At 37.9% G+C, this 16,916-nt stretch overlaps 1 long non-coding RNA gene across 2 annotated transcripts in view; it reads right to left on the bottom strand.

Moving 5' to 3' along the window:
* Positions 1 to 9,444, bottom strand: part of LOC121819088 (uncharacterized) — a 37,533-nt gene extending 28,089 nt beyond the window's left edge. The window contains exons 1-2 of one of the 2 annotated variants that reach the window (XR_006059271.1): positions 9,314 to 9,444; positions 450 to 526 (exon numbers count right to left, since the gene is read on the bottom strand). This is a non-coding gene — a long non-coding RNA (uncharacterized LOC121819088). The remainder of the gene's footprint in view (positions 1 to 449; positions 527 to 9,313) is intronic. The other variant, XR_006059272.1, reaches the window with a different exon arrangement.
* Positions 9,445 to 16,916: the final 7,472 nt, after the last annotated feature.

The following is a 16,916-nucleotide window of genomic DNA, read 5'->3' as shown; positions in this document are numbered from 1 at the left end:
TTTAACCTCCAGAATATGTCTCAGATTCATCCACTTTTGTCCACCTCCACTGTCATTATCTAATCTGAGCTGCAATACCCCAAATGAACTCTTGCAATAAATAACCTCCTAACTGATGTTTTCCATTTTGCTGTGTCCTTGCGATCCATAGCTGTATCTCAAGTCTCATCTTGTGCTATTTTCTTCTCTCCTTCCCATGCTCCAAGCATCCAGACTTCCTTTCTGTTCCTCACATTTCAAGCTCTCTCTGGTCTCAAGCTTCATGCTTGTTATTTGTCCTGCCTAGGAGTGCCTTCACTCTGGGTCTTATGCAGTTCCTGCACAGGCACCTGCTCAAACACACTTCTCCAGAGATGCTTTCCCTGTTTACCACTTTTTCCCTGCACATTTCTTCATATTTTTGTTTGTTCACTGATTTAACCTAGGCTAAACCTGGCTCCACCACTTACCTGCTTGAGAACTTGGACAATGTATTTGGTATCTTCACCTATAAGATAAGGGTAATAATCAGACCGGTCTCACAGAGCTGTGAAGAATAAATGAGATATTAGGTGAGAAAAGCTCTGAACATTACCTAGAACATGTACTTGCTCAATATCAGTTATATCTATTATTTTTATTATCATATTCACCTGAAAGAATATATGTTCCTTGAGGTCAGGGACTGCATCTGTTTTTTCATCATTGCTTTGCTAGTGCCAGCACTGTGCTGGCACTAAGTCATCAGTAAATGTCTGCTAAATAAATAAGTGTTACCTAAATGGGCCACTTAGATAAATAAGTGTTATCTAAATGTATGGATGTGAGAGTTGGACTGTGAAGAAGGCTGAGTGCCGAAGAATTGATGCTTTTGAACTGTGGTGTTGGAGAAGACTCTTGAGAGTCCCTTGGACTGCAAGGAGATCCAACCAGTCCATTCTGAAGGAGATCAGCCCTGGGATTTCTTTGGAAGGAATGATGCTAAAGCTGAAACTCCAGTACTTTGGCCACCTCATGCGAAGAGTTGACTCATTGGAAAAGACTCTGATGCTGGGAGGGATTAGGGGCAGGAGGAGAAGGAGACAACAGAAGATGAGATGGCTGGATGGCATCACCAACTTGATGGACGTGAGTCTGGGTGAACTCCAGTAGTTGGTGATGGACAGGGAGGCCTGGTGTGCTGTGATTCATGGGGTGGCAGAGTCAGACACGACTGAGCGACTGAACTGAAATGGGCCACATGTATTTCAGATCAAGAGCTTCTTATAAATACACATGCATGTTTAAATGGTGGTGGTGGTTTAGGTGCTAAGTCGTGTCCAACTCTTTCCAACACTGTGGACTATAGCCCACAAATCTCCTCTGTCCATCAGATTTCCCAGCAACAATACTGGAGTGGGTTGCCATTTCCTTCTCCAGGGACTTCCTTCACAACCCAGGGATCTAAACAGAGTCTCCTGCATTGCAGGCAGATTCTTTACCAATTGAGCCACCAGGAAAACCCTGACCTTGTTTAAATATGCTTAGTTAGTTAGCTGCAATAACTACCTGAAGTTAAGAAAGAAAAGAGAAATTGCTCTTTGACAACTTCTCACCAGCTCCACCACTACTACCCTGGCCAAGCCACTGGTATTATCTCAGTTCAGTTAGGTTAAGTCGTTCAGTCATGTCCACCTCTTTGTGACCCCACAGACTATAGCACACCAGGTCTCCCTGTCCATCACCAACTCATGGAGTTTACTCAAACACATCCATTGAGTTGGTGATGCCATCCAACCATCTCATCCTCTGTCATCCCCTTCTCCTCTCACTTTCAATCTTTCCCAGCATCAGGGTCTTTACAAATGAGTCAGCTCTTCACATCAGGTGGCCGAAGTATTGGAGCATCAGCTTCAACATCAGTCCTTCCAATGAACATTCAGGACTGATTTCCTTTAGGATGGACTGGCTGGATCTCCTTGCAGTCCAAGGGACTCTCAAAAGTCTTCTCCAACACCACAGTTCAAAAGCATTAATCCTTCAGCACTCAGCTTTCTTTATAGTCCAACTCTCACATCCATACATGACTCCTGGGAAAACCATAGCCTTGACTAGATGGACCTTTGTTGGCAAAGTAATGTCTCTGCTTTTTAATATGCTTTCTAGGCTGGTCATAGCTTTTCTTCCAAGGAGTAAGCGTCTTTTTATTTCATGGCTTCAGTCACCATCTGCAGTGATTTTGGAGCCCCCCAAAATAAAGTCTTTCACTGTTTCCACTGTTTCTCCATCTATTTGCCATGAAGTGATGGGACTGGGTGCCATGATCTTTGTTTTCTGAATGTTGAGCTTTAAGCCAACTTTTTCACTCTCCTCTTTCACTTTCATCAAGAGGCTCTTTAGTTCTTCGCTTTCTGCCATAAGGGTGGTGCCATCTGTGTGTCTGAGGTTATTGATATTTCTCCCGGCAATCTTTGGGCCGTTTCTCTGAGGCCAATTCTTGGAGTCCTGGCAGCTTATGTCATGGCTACAGTCCGATCACCATGTAGTTAGCTTCTTGCACTTGCTGGGGGTTTCAGTACCTATAACAGCTCCCAGGTTATGGCTCGGAATATTATCTATGGCCCTTGAGGAGGAACTAAAAGGTCCTTGACTTTGCTTAATGACTAAACTATTATTATAGACCTCCTTTGGCTGTTTTCCTTTGTTTCTGCATTTTCTCACTTCTCTGATTGAATTTACTGTTTTGCTAAAGTTTTCCCACAGACGAAATGCAAGTTGAGAACACAGTAGTGACCGCTAAGTGTGTCTAACGCTACAGTTACGACTAACACAAGCTGCAGGTTAAGGAAAAGGAGCATAGTACACATTGTACATGCCTGACAGTAAAATAATAACTAAGGGAAAGAACGTGAGTAGAATTGTAAACTCTTCCATCTGCAATAGTCAAGAGCCAAATGCTATAATTTAAAACTGACTTTTAAGCATATGTAACCTTACAAAGCAGAATATTAAGAAAGGTCATTGATTAACTTTAGACAGTGAAAGAGAGAGAAACAAGAAAATGATAGTAAAAAAAAAACTATCTTTATCATCAAAAAAAGAAACTAATAGAGTCCATTTGAAGAAGATTAGGACCAATGACATTATATACGATATAATTATGAAAAAATTAAAATAAAAACATATACCTCCTTAAGTCTCTGTAAAATTTCACATTGAAAATAAATAGCAGAGATGATATGGGGTGGAAGGTGGGAGGGGGATTCAGGATTGGGAACTCACGTACACCCATGGCGGATTCATGTCAATGTATGGCAAAACAAATACAGTATTGTAAAGTAAAATAAAGTAAAAATAAAAATTTAAAAAAGAAAAGAAATAGCAGACAAAAAAAAATCACACAGTAATAGACTTTTTTTAAAGGTATAAAAGAAAAACATGATGTAATAACAAAGCTAAGACCCAACACTTCCATCAAATCAATAAATGTAAATTGTCTTGATGCTGTTTTACAGATTAAATCACAATTTAATCTAATTTACTCCATTCCAGACACAAGGAAAAAACTTAAATTTTCTTAAAATAAAAGCAAAATCTAAGGTCTGCCAAACAAAAATAAAAATATAAAGCAGAAATCAAAATCTTAATATCAAACAAAATGAAAGTCAGAACAAACAGTTTTAACTAAAACAAAGAAAAGAACTTAATAATGCCAAAGTGTTAAATTTCCAGTAGATACTATAATTAAGTATATCTATGCAAGAAATAACAGCATCCATTGAGCAGAAATTACAGGAGCTCTAAAGACAGATAAACACAAACATGCTAATATTGGGAGACTTCCAATTCATCTCTCCAGTGCATGATTAATCAGGTAGAAAAAAATAACTAAGGATACAATGACCTAAATATCACAATTGCTATAATGCAGATGATTGCTATACTATAAGCATCATAACCTGAAAATAGAGAATGCAGTTCTTTTCCCCAAAATGACCAGTAGAAAAATTTAATAAAATCTAAAAAAATATAATCATAGAAATGACATTCTTTGATCACACCAACTAGAAACTAGTCACACTATTGATAATGGTGCAGATATTCTAAATAATATATTAGCAAAAAGAAACTAGGAGCTGACTTTAAAAAGCAAAAACAAACAAACAAAAAAATTGTTACCAAATGAGATCATAATGGTTCAATACTAGAAACTCTTTGACAAATCTAAAGAAAAAAATTATAGGACTTCTCCATAGATGCTGAAAAAGCACTGGACAAAATTTATCAGCCTTTCCTGATATAACAGAGAGACAAAACAACCAAGAAAATATTGAAATAGAAGCAGGAGGCTACCTTGTCACAGTGAAATGTATTTAATTCACAACAAAGCATCAGAATGCTTCTGACTTTTATGGAAATGTCTTCACTGTTGTCGGCTAGTATCCACTAACATCACTGCTATATAACATTGTGCTGGAATTTTTAGTCAATACCATTATCCAAGAGAAAAAGATTATAAATATAAAAATTGGAAGAGATGAGTTAAAAATATTACTAATTGTAGATGACATGGTAGTATGTTTAGAAGATTCAAGAGATTTTATTAAAAGTTACAACAAGCAATAAGAGAATTCAGCAATAATGAAGTGCAAAATCAATGTGCAAATCAGTCATTTTTATATATTCAATCAACCAGTTAGAAGATTTAATTGGAGAAAAGAGTTCATATACAACAGCAACAGAAAAGATAAAATACATAAACATGATATCAACAAAAATGTGAAACCTGTTAAAAATTTAAAAATAATACTGATGGCCACAAAATAGCCTTTTTATAAATAGGAAGACCATGGTGTTAAGTAAGAAGCCTCAATATCATAAATGTGTTAATTTTTTCCAATTTAATCTGTAAATTTAACATGATCTCAATGAAAGCCCAAAAGTTTGAAGCTAAATTTCATAAGAAAAATAAACATAGGAGGGGACAGCCCTCAAATACATTAAAACATTTTTAATGGCCTAAATAATTGAGCAGTGTAGCGGTTTACTAGCAAAACAGAAATTCCAGAAGTATCAGATACATACAGGAATTAAGTGTATAAAAAAAGATGCTGTATCAAGTCTTTAGGAAGAAAAGCAACTGGTCAATAATGGCTTAGGGATAAATTAAATAATATCCATGTATTACTTCACATGGCAGAACATATCCCGAAGGTACCAAAGATTTAAATTTTTTAACATAACCATAAAACAGTAAGAAGGAAAGTTGGAACAATTACTTTTTAAGTTTAGGGTTCAGTTCAGTTCAGTTCAGTCGCTCAGTCATGTCCGACTCTTTGCGACCCCATGAATCTCAGCACGCCAGGCTTCCCTGTCCATCACCATCTCCCGGAGTTCACTCAGGAAGATCTATCTAAACTTTTGTGACTCAAAATCCCTAAGTCATAAATTATTTTATTGGTAAATTTGGACATACAAGAATTTTTTTTTAATTAGAAGGAAAAAAGTATGAAAAAAGTTTAAAAATAAATGAATTGTGGGAAAAAGTTATAACTTGTCACAGACAAAGAGCTAAAATCTCTAATATACAATTTGATAAGACCATTACCCATTTCAAATACAGAAAAAGAAATGAAATTTGCTCTTAAATAGGTAACAAGGTAATCAACCTCCCCCATAAAAAGAATGTAAATTAAAACCACACAGAATATCATTTTCTACCTCTCTGTTGGCAAAAATCCAAAGTTAGTAACATAATCTGTTCAAAGACTCTGAGGGGAAGAAAAGCATTTTCTCATGCCTTGCTGATGGGAGTATAAATTGGGCAATGTGTTAATATCTATTCAACTTACAGTTTCACTGCTAGGAAAACCCAGATACTGCTAGTGATGTATAGAATGCTACCTGTACAAGATTATAGTCTTTGCAACAAAAATTTTGGAAATATACTAATGTCTATTAATATGCAATAAGCTAAATAGTGATATGTTCATACAATTGAATTATAGGTAGCTATTAAAAACTGAAAACAAAACTCTCTGTGTACTAATATCAAGTCTTATCCAAGGTATATTAGGAGAAAATAGTGTAATTAAGCAAAACTTGAATAGTGTTCATTAAGTGAAAGAGAATAGAGAGTGTAGTATGTCATCTTTGGAGTAAAAAGGAGAGAAAATAATATATTTATATTTTCTTGTATATGCATAAAGTAATTTTAAATGAAATATTTGTAACATTACTACAAACAAAGCAAGTGGAGGTGATGGAATCCCACTTGAGCTATTTCAAATCCTAAAAGATGATGCTTTTAAAGTGCTGCAGTCAAATTTGGAAAACTCAGCAGAGTGGCCACAGGACTGGAAAAGGTCAGTTTTCATCCCAATCCCAAAGAAGGCCAATGCCAAAGAATGTTCAAACTAATATACAATTGCATTCATTTCACATGCTGGCAAGATAGTGCTCAAAATACTTCAAGCTAGTCTTCAACAGAACATGAACTGAGAACTTCCAGATATACAAGCTGGATTTAGAAAAGGCAGAGGAACCAGAGATCAAATTGCCAACATCTGTTAGCTCATAGAAGAAGCAAGGGAATTCCAGAATATCTACTTCTGCTACATTGACTATGCTAAAGCCTTTGGTGTGTGGATCACAACAAACCGTGGAAAATTCCTAAAGTGATGGGAATACCAGACCATCTTACTGCCTCCTGAGGAACCTGTATGCAGGTCAAGAAGCAACATTTAGAACCCGACATGGAACAATGGACTGGTTCAAAACTGGGAAAGGAGTATGTTAAGGCTTATATTGTAACCCTGCTTATTTAACTTCTATGCAGACTACATCATGCAAAATGCTGGGCTAGATGAATCACAAGCTGGAATCAAGATTGCCAGAAATATCAACAGCCTCAGATATGCACATAATACCACTCTAATATTAAGCAGAAAGCAAAGAGAAGCTAAAGAGTCTCTTGATGAGGGTGAAAGAGGAGAGTGAAAAGCCAGCTTAAAACTCAAATTAAGCTCATGGCATCCAGCCGCATCACTTCATGGCAAATAGAAGGAGAAAAAGTCAAAACAGTGATAGATTTTATTTTCTTGGGCTCCAAAATAACTGTCAGCAGTGACTGCAACCACAAAGTTAAAAGATGCTTGCTTCTTGGAAAAAAAGTTATGACAAACCTAGACAGCATATTAAAAAGTGGAGACATCACTTGGCCAGCAAAGGTCTGTATAGTCAAGGCAATGGTTTTTCCAGTAGTCATACATGGATGTGAGAGTAGAACCATAAAGAAGCTGAGCACCAAAGAACTGATGCTTTCAAATTATGGTGCTGGAGAAGACTCTTGAGAGTCCCTTGGACTGCAAGGAAATCCAACCAGTCAATCCTAAAGGAAATCAGTCCTGAATATTCATTGTAAGGACTGATGCTGAAGCTAAATCTCCACTACTTTGGCCATCTAATGCAAAGAGCCAACACATTGGAAAAGACTCTGATGCTAAGAAAGATTGGGGGCAGGAGAAGAAGGGGGCAAAAGAAGATGAGATGGTTGGATAGCATCCCCGACTCAATGGACATGAGTCTGAGCAAACTCTGAGATAGTGAAGTACAGGGAAACCTGGCTTCCTGCAGTCCCTGGGATTGCAAAGAATTAGATATGACTTGGGACTGAACAATGACAAATGAATACTCTAGGGTTAATAACACCTGTTATACAGAGGATTAGACCTCGGGGGCAAACTGAAAAATTAAAGACATAGATCGAAAGGGCACTTTTCACTTTATAACTTCTTATGTTTTTCTGAACCACAAGGATTCATTATCTATTCAAAATTAAATTTAAAGGACTTAAATAAAAAAGAAAAAAGTGCAATGAAGCTAATACTGTCTTGTGTTTTTCTTAATTTTTAAATTTAATTCATTTTCTTAATTTTTTGCATTATCTTATTGATAAAATTTTGAAGGCATTAGTCTTCATCTAACTGTACACTATTTCCTTTTTAATAGAATTTTAGCATTTCCATAATCCTAAATATTCCCATTAAGAAAGGACATAGTAGAGCCAGGCTATAAAACTAATAATTTTTCAACTATAAATGTTTCACCCACCTCCCTGCTGAGGGGTTTGCTGAATATATAGTTTCCTTGTTATTTTTCCTGATTGGCAGGATTCTTATGGCCAAAGTATCTTTAATAATAAGTAAAAGCTCACTTAGAACACATCTATTGACAATAAAGTTCAAAGGCAGTGAAATCCATAGCTGGTCAAAGATTCCCATGTTGTGATATGTTGCCAATTTTTAATTAATCAGTGTATATGTCTAGTGTATTAAATGTAAGAAATGATATTTTTATCATTCATCCCAAATTTGTTCAGGAAAGTTCATTGTAAATAGTCAGAGGTGGTCAATTCCTACTGCCCCATTCATGCATGCACTGTCTTCCCAGCTCCAAACAAACCGCTGGTACCACCTTCTCCTCTCACAAGCTCTGCAAGTCAATGGAGACACTACACTTCTACGTCCTATGGCTCAACCAAAGGCTGGAGCCAGTTCTATCCCCTTCTGATTAAAATAAGAATATATAGCCAAATCACAACATAGTGAATTGATATTTCTGTACATTTCAAAATGATCTAGTCTAGTTTCCATAAGTCTAGTTTCCATCTGTACCAAAGATAGTATTGTAGGTCAATTATACTTCCAAAACAAACAAATTCATAAAAGAGCAATCACGAGAGGCAGGAGGTGGGTGGAGCAAGAAGAAAGTGGATGAAGGCAGTGAAAATGTACAAATTTCCAATTATAAGGTAAATAAGTACTAGGATGTAATGTATGATATGATAAATTAATTAACATTGCTAGACTTTATACATGAAAGTTGTCAAGAGAATAAATTCTAAGCAGTCTCATCACCAGGAAAACAAATTTTGTATTTCTTTAATTTTGATGATGGATCTATACGTGATAATGGGGGTTCACTAAAATTATTGTATCATTTCATGATGTATGTCAAACCATTATGCTGTATACCTTAGACTTATACAGTTCTATATGTTAATATCTCAAAACTAGAAGAAAAAATTTTAAAATAAAATAACCAAAAAAAGGCATTCCTGTTTTTATCATTATTATATCTGTACTTTAACTTCAGAATCAATATTCAAATAGATAAAATAATAATTCTATGGTAAAGACGGAGGGCTGTGAAGATTAAGCCATGGCATTCAAGTTTTTATAGCAATAAAATATAAATATTCAATACTTTGTTTAGCCAAATAATGCCTGTCAATATTTCAAAAGCCACCTGCAAAATCTAGCTTTGAGAATAGCATCCAGGGACTAAGTGATACCTGGTCATGGTGAGCATATACTGAAGCCTGGTGTGCTGCAGTCCATGGGGTCGCAAAGAATCGGACATGGCTTAGCAACTGATCAGCAACAAATGGTGAGCACCGTTTGCAAAGGGATTAGTAACATACCCAGCTACTTTCGATTCTGCTTAAATTTCAGTCTGAACTTGAGCAGCATCATGCTGACACAACACATTCATAACAAGAGAGGAGTTTCCTGTTCTTTTTATGAAACTCTATAACCTTGGTTTCTGGAACTCCTTGTTTAGGGGGAAAAAAAAATCACTTCCTGATAAATTCTTTGTTGAAGAAAAAACTAATTAAAAGAACAATAGCTAATAATAGCTAATTAAAAGAATAATAACTAATAATAACTAATTAAAAGAATAATAATTTAAAAAAGAATAATTGGGAAATGAACATGCTTTACATAAAGATACGCAAGTGATCTTTTTTGTTATGCTTATAATTCAACTTAAAATCTGACTACACGTTATTTTTCTCTGTAAGTATACACAAGAGGGAAAAAAAGTAAACCACTTCTGCTTGCTGGGTGCTCCTAATAGGTGTTTGGTATCACAAAGACCACAGAAACCACATGATTGTAACAATTACTATGGCAACTAAAAAATTTTCAAACTGAAATACCCACAGTCCAGGCTGCCCACACAGAGCTCACAGATCTGACACCCATTTCCACTTCAATGTACAGTGTGCAAAATTGGAAGCCCCTGTCATCTTGTAACCACAGTGAAAAAAACCGCCTGCATTAACTCTGCTACTTTTTCATAGTTGACTGTTCCATACGTCAGGGAGCATCTCTTGCAGCACTCCATTAAAAAATGAAGAAAGTTGGCTGCCCACCTAGAAAACGGCGCATAAAGCCTGAAGCACACACAGGACTAAATTAGCAATATCATCCATATGTTTTCTCCTCTGTGTGCTTGGTGCCATGAAAATAAGCTCATTAAAAATAGCTTCCATCACATAGTGTATCTTTTTCTTCTCCTGACTCAGTCCGTCATTTTAATCTGTCTGATTTAATTATATAAAACCAAGTCCCTCATATCAGAGAGGGCCTCTCCTCAAATACATATCACACAGGAAAGCTGGTATATAATAAGACTGTAAACGGTTTGGTCAGAATGTTCTGTGCTGTGTTCAGACAACAGAATTTCAGGAATCTTTTGGCTCATTGTCATGTAGTGATGAGGAAAGGCTCAACATGGACATCAAAGCCATCCGGGAAAAGGCTGAAAACACGAGGAACATGAAAATAATCCCTGTACTGGCAGCACACCCTTTTAATTGGGGGAAGAAAAAAAAAAACCATTGGGCAGAATTCTACTGTGATCAGCAAACGTCACTGTGTGACTTTGTCTTCCTGCTTCTACTTCAAAAGAAAAAGGACACAGGAAGTTTTAGGGCAAGAAAGCCAGAGGAAATGATGCGCATCTTAGCAGGAGAAGCAAACAAGCAAGACAGATGGAGCTCTCTTCTCCTAGGACCCATGAAATCGAGACATACAAATCCACTACAGAGACAGAAATTTCCTTTTGGCCCCAAAGACATCATGGTCGTCATCTTCATCATCATATCAGCAACCCAACACCCTCTGAGTGCTTATATATATCAGGCATTGTTTAGAGGGGTTTACGTGGATAAACTCTCCTAAGCCTCATGTTCAGTGGACCACTACTGTCCCCCATTGCCCAAGCAAGTCATAAGATGTAGAGTGGTGCCAGTTCGTAAATCCAGGCAATCTGTTTTCAGGTTTTAAAGCCTCAAGAGCAAAATCGGTGTCTGGAAACGTCTATAATAGCTCCCCTTAGAGCCTGTTGCCTTTCAAAGCCTGCACACAAAAAATGACAATTTACAACAGTGTTGTTGGATGGGACCAGTGTTTACTGAGAAGATATAACTATAGTTGGAAAATGTCACCTGGCTATGGTCTTGAGTCGAGGATCAGAAGAACTAGGCTTCCACAACCAGCCTATGGCCCCAAACTGTCGTGTCCAGAGCAGCATTTTAAAAGAGGAATAAGTCTAAAGTTAGTAAAATGGAAGTAAATGGAAGCAAAAATACAATCATCTCTTGATTGTGATTTATGGCTGGGAAATACAGGTCATTCAAACAGCTACTTTAGCTGGTAAGTTTGACTTTCTGCCCATGAAAATCTTCAGTTTTTATTACTGCTATAACAAATAACCACAAATTTGGTAGCATAAAACAACACAAATTAAGTATCTCATAGTTTAGTAGGTCAGCATTCCAGTGTAGGTCTTACCAGACTACAAACCAGGTGTCTACAGGCTATATTTCTCTCTGGACATTTTAAGGGAAAATCTGTTCCTTGTTCATTTGGGTTACTTGCAGAATTTAGTTCTTTGTGATGGAGGGAGGACTGAAGTCTTGTCTTCTTGCTTCCTGTAAACTGAGGCCCATTCCCAGCTTCTAGAGGCCACCACATTCCTTGGCTCATGGCCCCCTCCCTCACCTTCAGAGCCAACAAGGACAAGTTGAGTCCTACATATCTCGCCTCCTTCCCCTTCCGTTTCATATTTTGACTCATCCAGGAAAGTTTCTTCCCTTTTTAGGACTCACATGATTATACTGTGCCTGTGCAATTAACCGAGGATAATCTCCTGACCTCAAGGTCCATACCTTTGATTACGCCTGCAAAGCTCCTTTGCCTGGTAAAGTAAAACATTCATAGTCTTAACCCGCTTCCGCATGCTTACACCCCCAGGTCCAGAGATAAAGCAAGTAACACCTTTGGAGGACATTATTCTGAAATTTCCTTTATGAATAGAAAGCACAGAAGGTTTTGTTTGTTCCTCTTTTTCTCTTTAACAGCTTTATTGTGGTATAATTTATGTACATTGAACTGCAGATCTTTAAAATGTACAGTTTTATGAGTTTTGACATTGGCATACTGTATACAGCCATAAATCTATCACTGTAATCAATATAATGAATATACCCATTATCCCTAAAAGTTCCTTGTGCCCCTTTGTAACCCATCCCCTCCTCCTCATCTCATCCCAGGCAACCACTGATCTGCTTTCTGTTGTTATAGATCTGTTGTGTACATTTTCTAGAATTTTATAAAAATGGAATTACACAGTATGTACTTGGGGAGGGGCAGTGGTCTGCCTTTTTTCATTCAGTGTGATGATTTTAAGACTTGTCCGTATTTTGGCATGAATCAATAATACTGCACGACCTAGCCATTCTGCTCCTATATACTACTTTTATTATTTCTGCCTGGGGCAGTGTGTTAACAAGAAAAAAGAGACTGAGAAAAACCAAAGCTTTTCTAATCTCCCATCCGGCTCAGACACATGAAATCTTTGATACTCAGACACTATTCTACTCTATCCATTAGTTTCTGCTGTGTAAGAAACCACTCCCAAAACTAATTGATTTAAAACAATATCACTTCTCTGTGAATCAGTGATTTAAGTTAGCATTTACTGCTAGGCTTGGCTAGGCTCACTCTGGTGCTAACGTCAGTGGGTAGATTGGCTAAGGGCTGATTCAATGTCTCCCTCAGTGTCTGGTGGCTGGTGCCAGCTGTCAGTTGATGTTGGCTCCCAGTGGGGTGATTAAGATGGCAGGCCTCAGGTCTCCAGCGAACCACTCCAGGTTATATTTACCTGGTTGCAGCCACAGGGTTCCTAAGAGCAGCAAGAGAGGCAAGCTCCAGTGTTTAAGGACTTTTTGAGCTTCCGTCTGCATAACGTTTGCTAGTCATAGCAAGTCACATGACTAAGCCCAGATGAAGGGGTGAAAAAACAGACTCCACCTCCTGATGGGAGTAACTATAAAGAAATACTGCAAAGGGACATGCATTCAGGTAGGGGAAGATCGTGGAACCATGTTTCTGCAGGCTAGCACATCCACCTCTTTGCTTCCTTACCTCCACTTCCTCACTACCCATTCATGCGTCAAGCCACACCTCAAGTTCACTTTCCTTCCCCATCACTCAGCAGAGTCTATTCTCTTCTAAGTTACCAATAAACTTGTTTCTTGTTAAGTCTGGGAAGCCTGTTTCACTCATCATTTCATTTGACATCTTGGCGTCATTTGACACAATCTTCTCCGTTGGCTTTGATAACACTATTGTTTTCCTTACAGTCCTCTTTTTAGCTATTTCTTCACAGTCTCCTTTGTGGAAAAAGTGTGTGGCGTGGTGTCTTATGTAAAATAAGCATTTAAATGGTTTTTCTGAATGAATTCTTGAATCCATGAATGAATGAACAAATAGAACAGGATTTTGTTCCCCTACCCAACAAATTAAATGTTGGATTTTTGCCAAGCTTTGGTTACTACCTGTGCACTGATGACTTCCGGTTTTATGTCTCCAGCCCAAATCTCTCTCCTCTACTTCAGGCATTTATATATGGAACCTCTGACTGGGCTTTCTCCCCACTGACACTCCATACTCAACCTCTTCAAGTCTGATCTCATTAACCTCACTGCCAGACTTACTTTTCTTCCACAATCTGCCCAGTCACCCAGGCTAGAAATCTGAGTGTCATCCTTGGCTCCATCCTGTCAGTCACTAAGTCCTATTAGTGAAATAGGACTTTTGAAATCAGCCCACTGGTTTCCAACGATGTTGTTTCTACTGCTTTTGTTCAGATCCTCCCTAGTCCTCATCTATATGTCTGCAACTACTACTCAACTCAGCGTCTGCAAAATCTCTGTGAAGACAAAAATCATCTGAAGACAGGAAGCATATGCTTTTATGCTTGTTAAAAATATAGATTACCAGGCCCGCCCCGGATCTTCTGCGTTGTAATAACCCAGAAAGCAGCCTGGAAATATGCATGCTTTAAAAGCACCCCAGGAAATATGGGGAAACATTTTTCTGCCTCCAAAACACCAGAGTTGCCACCTACCTTACCATCCACTCTCCACAGCATTGCCAGAGTGACCTGTTTAAAACAGAAATCTCATCTTATCAGTACATCCCATGACTCTTCTTGGTGTCTAGGATAAATACACACATTCTTTAATAAGAGACTCTTCATATCTCTCTGGCCTTATCTTTCAACTCTTTTCGGTATGGACCCTACACTCTATTCTTAACTCTTTCCTAAAAGCAGTAGGCATGCCCTTTCAGGCCACTCTACCAGCTCTACTTACTACCTAGGACACTTAACACCTTTATTCATTACACACTTATGTAACACTTTGGTGAGACACAGGCTCTGTTCTGAGTGCTTTGGAATGTTAAGTCATATAGTCATCCTTACAACTCTGCGATGGATAAGTAGATGGTGGATAAAGTTGTTATCCCCACTCATGAAGAAAAGTGAGGGACATTTGCCTGAAGTTATGTTAGTTTCTGGCAAAACCAAGACTTGAGCCTGGACAGCTTGGCTGTAGAACCTGTGCATTTAGCACCCATGCTTTAGTGCCTTGCCTTCATCTGATTACAATCATTTTTATTTAAAGCACAGCTCATGCATTAATACTTCCTAGAAGGCTTCCTCAACCCCCTAGTCTGAATTCACATTCTGGGCTTATTTTTTGTCACTGCACTCATAGCACTGTACAGCTATACAGTCTATTTTCTTGTTTTACAAATCAGACTGTAAGTACTTTAACAGAGGGAAACACATTTTTTTTATATCCCCCAAACCTAGCACAATGCTCAGCATGAAGTATGAACTATCTGTTGAGTTTTTTAAAAAAAGAAATAAATGAATGAGTGAAAAAGTGCATACATTAACTTATAAAGAAGCAGCAGGGAAGGACAGATGATCTGAACATTCTGCCCTGAATTGTCAAGTCATCTGTACACAGTTTTATAAGGCTTTTCAATTTGAGACAGACGAGATGGCCTACCTTGTATCAAAAATAAACTTTGGAGCCTTCTGACAAATTCTACAGATTTTCATGGGACCTCAAATTAAATGCATGATTGAACATTTATTTGTTTAATCTACTCAGTAGATTTCTTTTCGTTCTCTGTGTTAAGCAAGAACATTAAAACGATTTCTAGGCCTTTCACCTTACCTCAACTTTCCCCTTAATTTCTTCACTCCAAAATGTTGAACAGAACAGGACCCTTTTTGTGGTTGGAAAGTTTGGCTTTACATAGAACCTTTCAGCACACAACTGTCAGCACCTGATTATGGGTCATTTTTTAGCCTCTGACTTTCACTTCCTTCCTTAAATAGGTCTTTCAGATGAATCATCTTCAGCCACTCTGTGATCATGCAGGGAACACTCATGCAGTTCACATGAGCAGGATGCACTCAGCCCCCTCCTACCTTATATCCTTCTGTGCTCTGATTTGGGGGTTTTCATTTTTCACTCAGTAAAAATTTGAGTGACAACGATGTGCTAGATTTTGTGTAAGCCCTCAGTTCATTGACACTTCCTGCAAGAAAAAGAGGAAACAAAGAGCTGGGGAAAGCTCATATCTCCATTTCTGGTTTGGAGACCAGTTTAACGGAAGAGGACTTGGATAAAATACTTTATAATACATGTGCAATTATTTTTCTATTCAGCCTCATGTCATTATGAAAACAATTGGGTGTGTATATAGTATGTTACATATATATATAAGTAATCTGTCACAGTAGTAGAGCCTTCTAACTACTCGAAAATTTATCCCTTGGTCCATAACCCATGAATGCTTTATCAGATTCATTCCTATAATACATATGCTAAAATCATAACTATTCAGTACTTATTGGATCAACTTTGGAAAATAATACAGTAAGGAAAATAATCTCTTTCAGTTCAGTTCAGTTCAGTCACTCATTTATGTCCGACTCCTTGCCACCCCATGGACTGCAGCACACCAGGCTTCCCTGTCCATCACCAACTCCTGGAGCTTGCTCAAACTCATCTCCATCAAGTTGGTGATGCTATTCAACCATCTCATCCTCTGTCATCCCCTTCTCCTCCTGCTTTCAATCTTCCCCAGCATTAGGGTCTTTTGCAATGGTCATTTCTTCACAAATAATCTTTTTAATGATGGTTTATTGATTGTTTCATAACATGTACTTAGTTCTATGAATATTAGTATGAAAGAATCCACTTTTTTTCCATTTGAAACCAAGTTCAATGAAAGTACCAAGGCCTCCAGTATTGGAAAATACCAGAATGAATTAAGGAAAGAGGAAGTTTACAATAGGAATTTTTGTCTTTTATCTTCCATATGAATAACATCCTACATATGTATGATCCTGACCTACATTTCTATAGTTGAAGGCTGTTTCCTGAGTGAATCACAGCTGCAATGAAATGTGCAGCTTCTGAGGTATGAAAGGATATCGACAACAGCACTCTGACAAAGCGATTCTATAGGCAAGGGATTAAAGGACTCGTGTAGGACCTCAGATGGGGTAGGTTTAGAGAAGATTTTGACGCTCCATAAGAATGTTGTTTAAGAGTCTTTCCAGGCTGCTAAAGAAGATTCTGACTTTGTGCTGCTTCTTCCCCTCCTGTATCTTCTGAGAAGAGATGCGAAAAGAAAGTGATGCTTTGGGCGTTGGTAATGGAGAATCATCAGAGGACGAACAGAGAGCAGTGTCTGTGAGGTGGTAGGAAGAGAGGAAGACATAACTGAGTAAATGAT

Source organism: Ovis aries, chromosome 3, assembly GCF_016772045.2.
Source record: "Ovis aries strain OAR_USU_Benz2616 breed Rambouillet chromosome 3, ARS-UI_Ramb_v3.0, whole genome shotgun sequence".
NCBI classification, from domain to species: Eukaryota; Metazoa; Chordata; class Mammalia; order Artiodactyla; family Bovidae; genus Ovis; species Ovis aries.
Note: the sequence above shows the minus strand (reverse complement) of the source record. Positions and strands in the feature narration are given on the sequence as shown.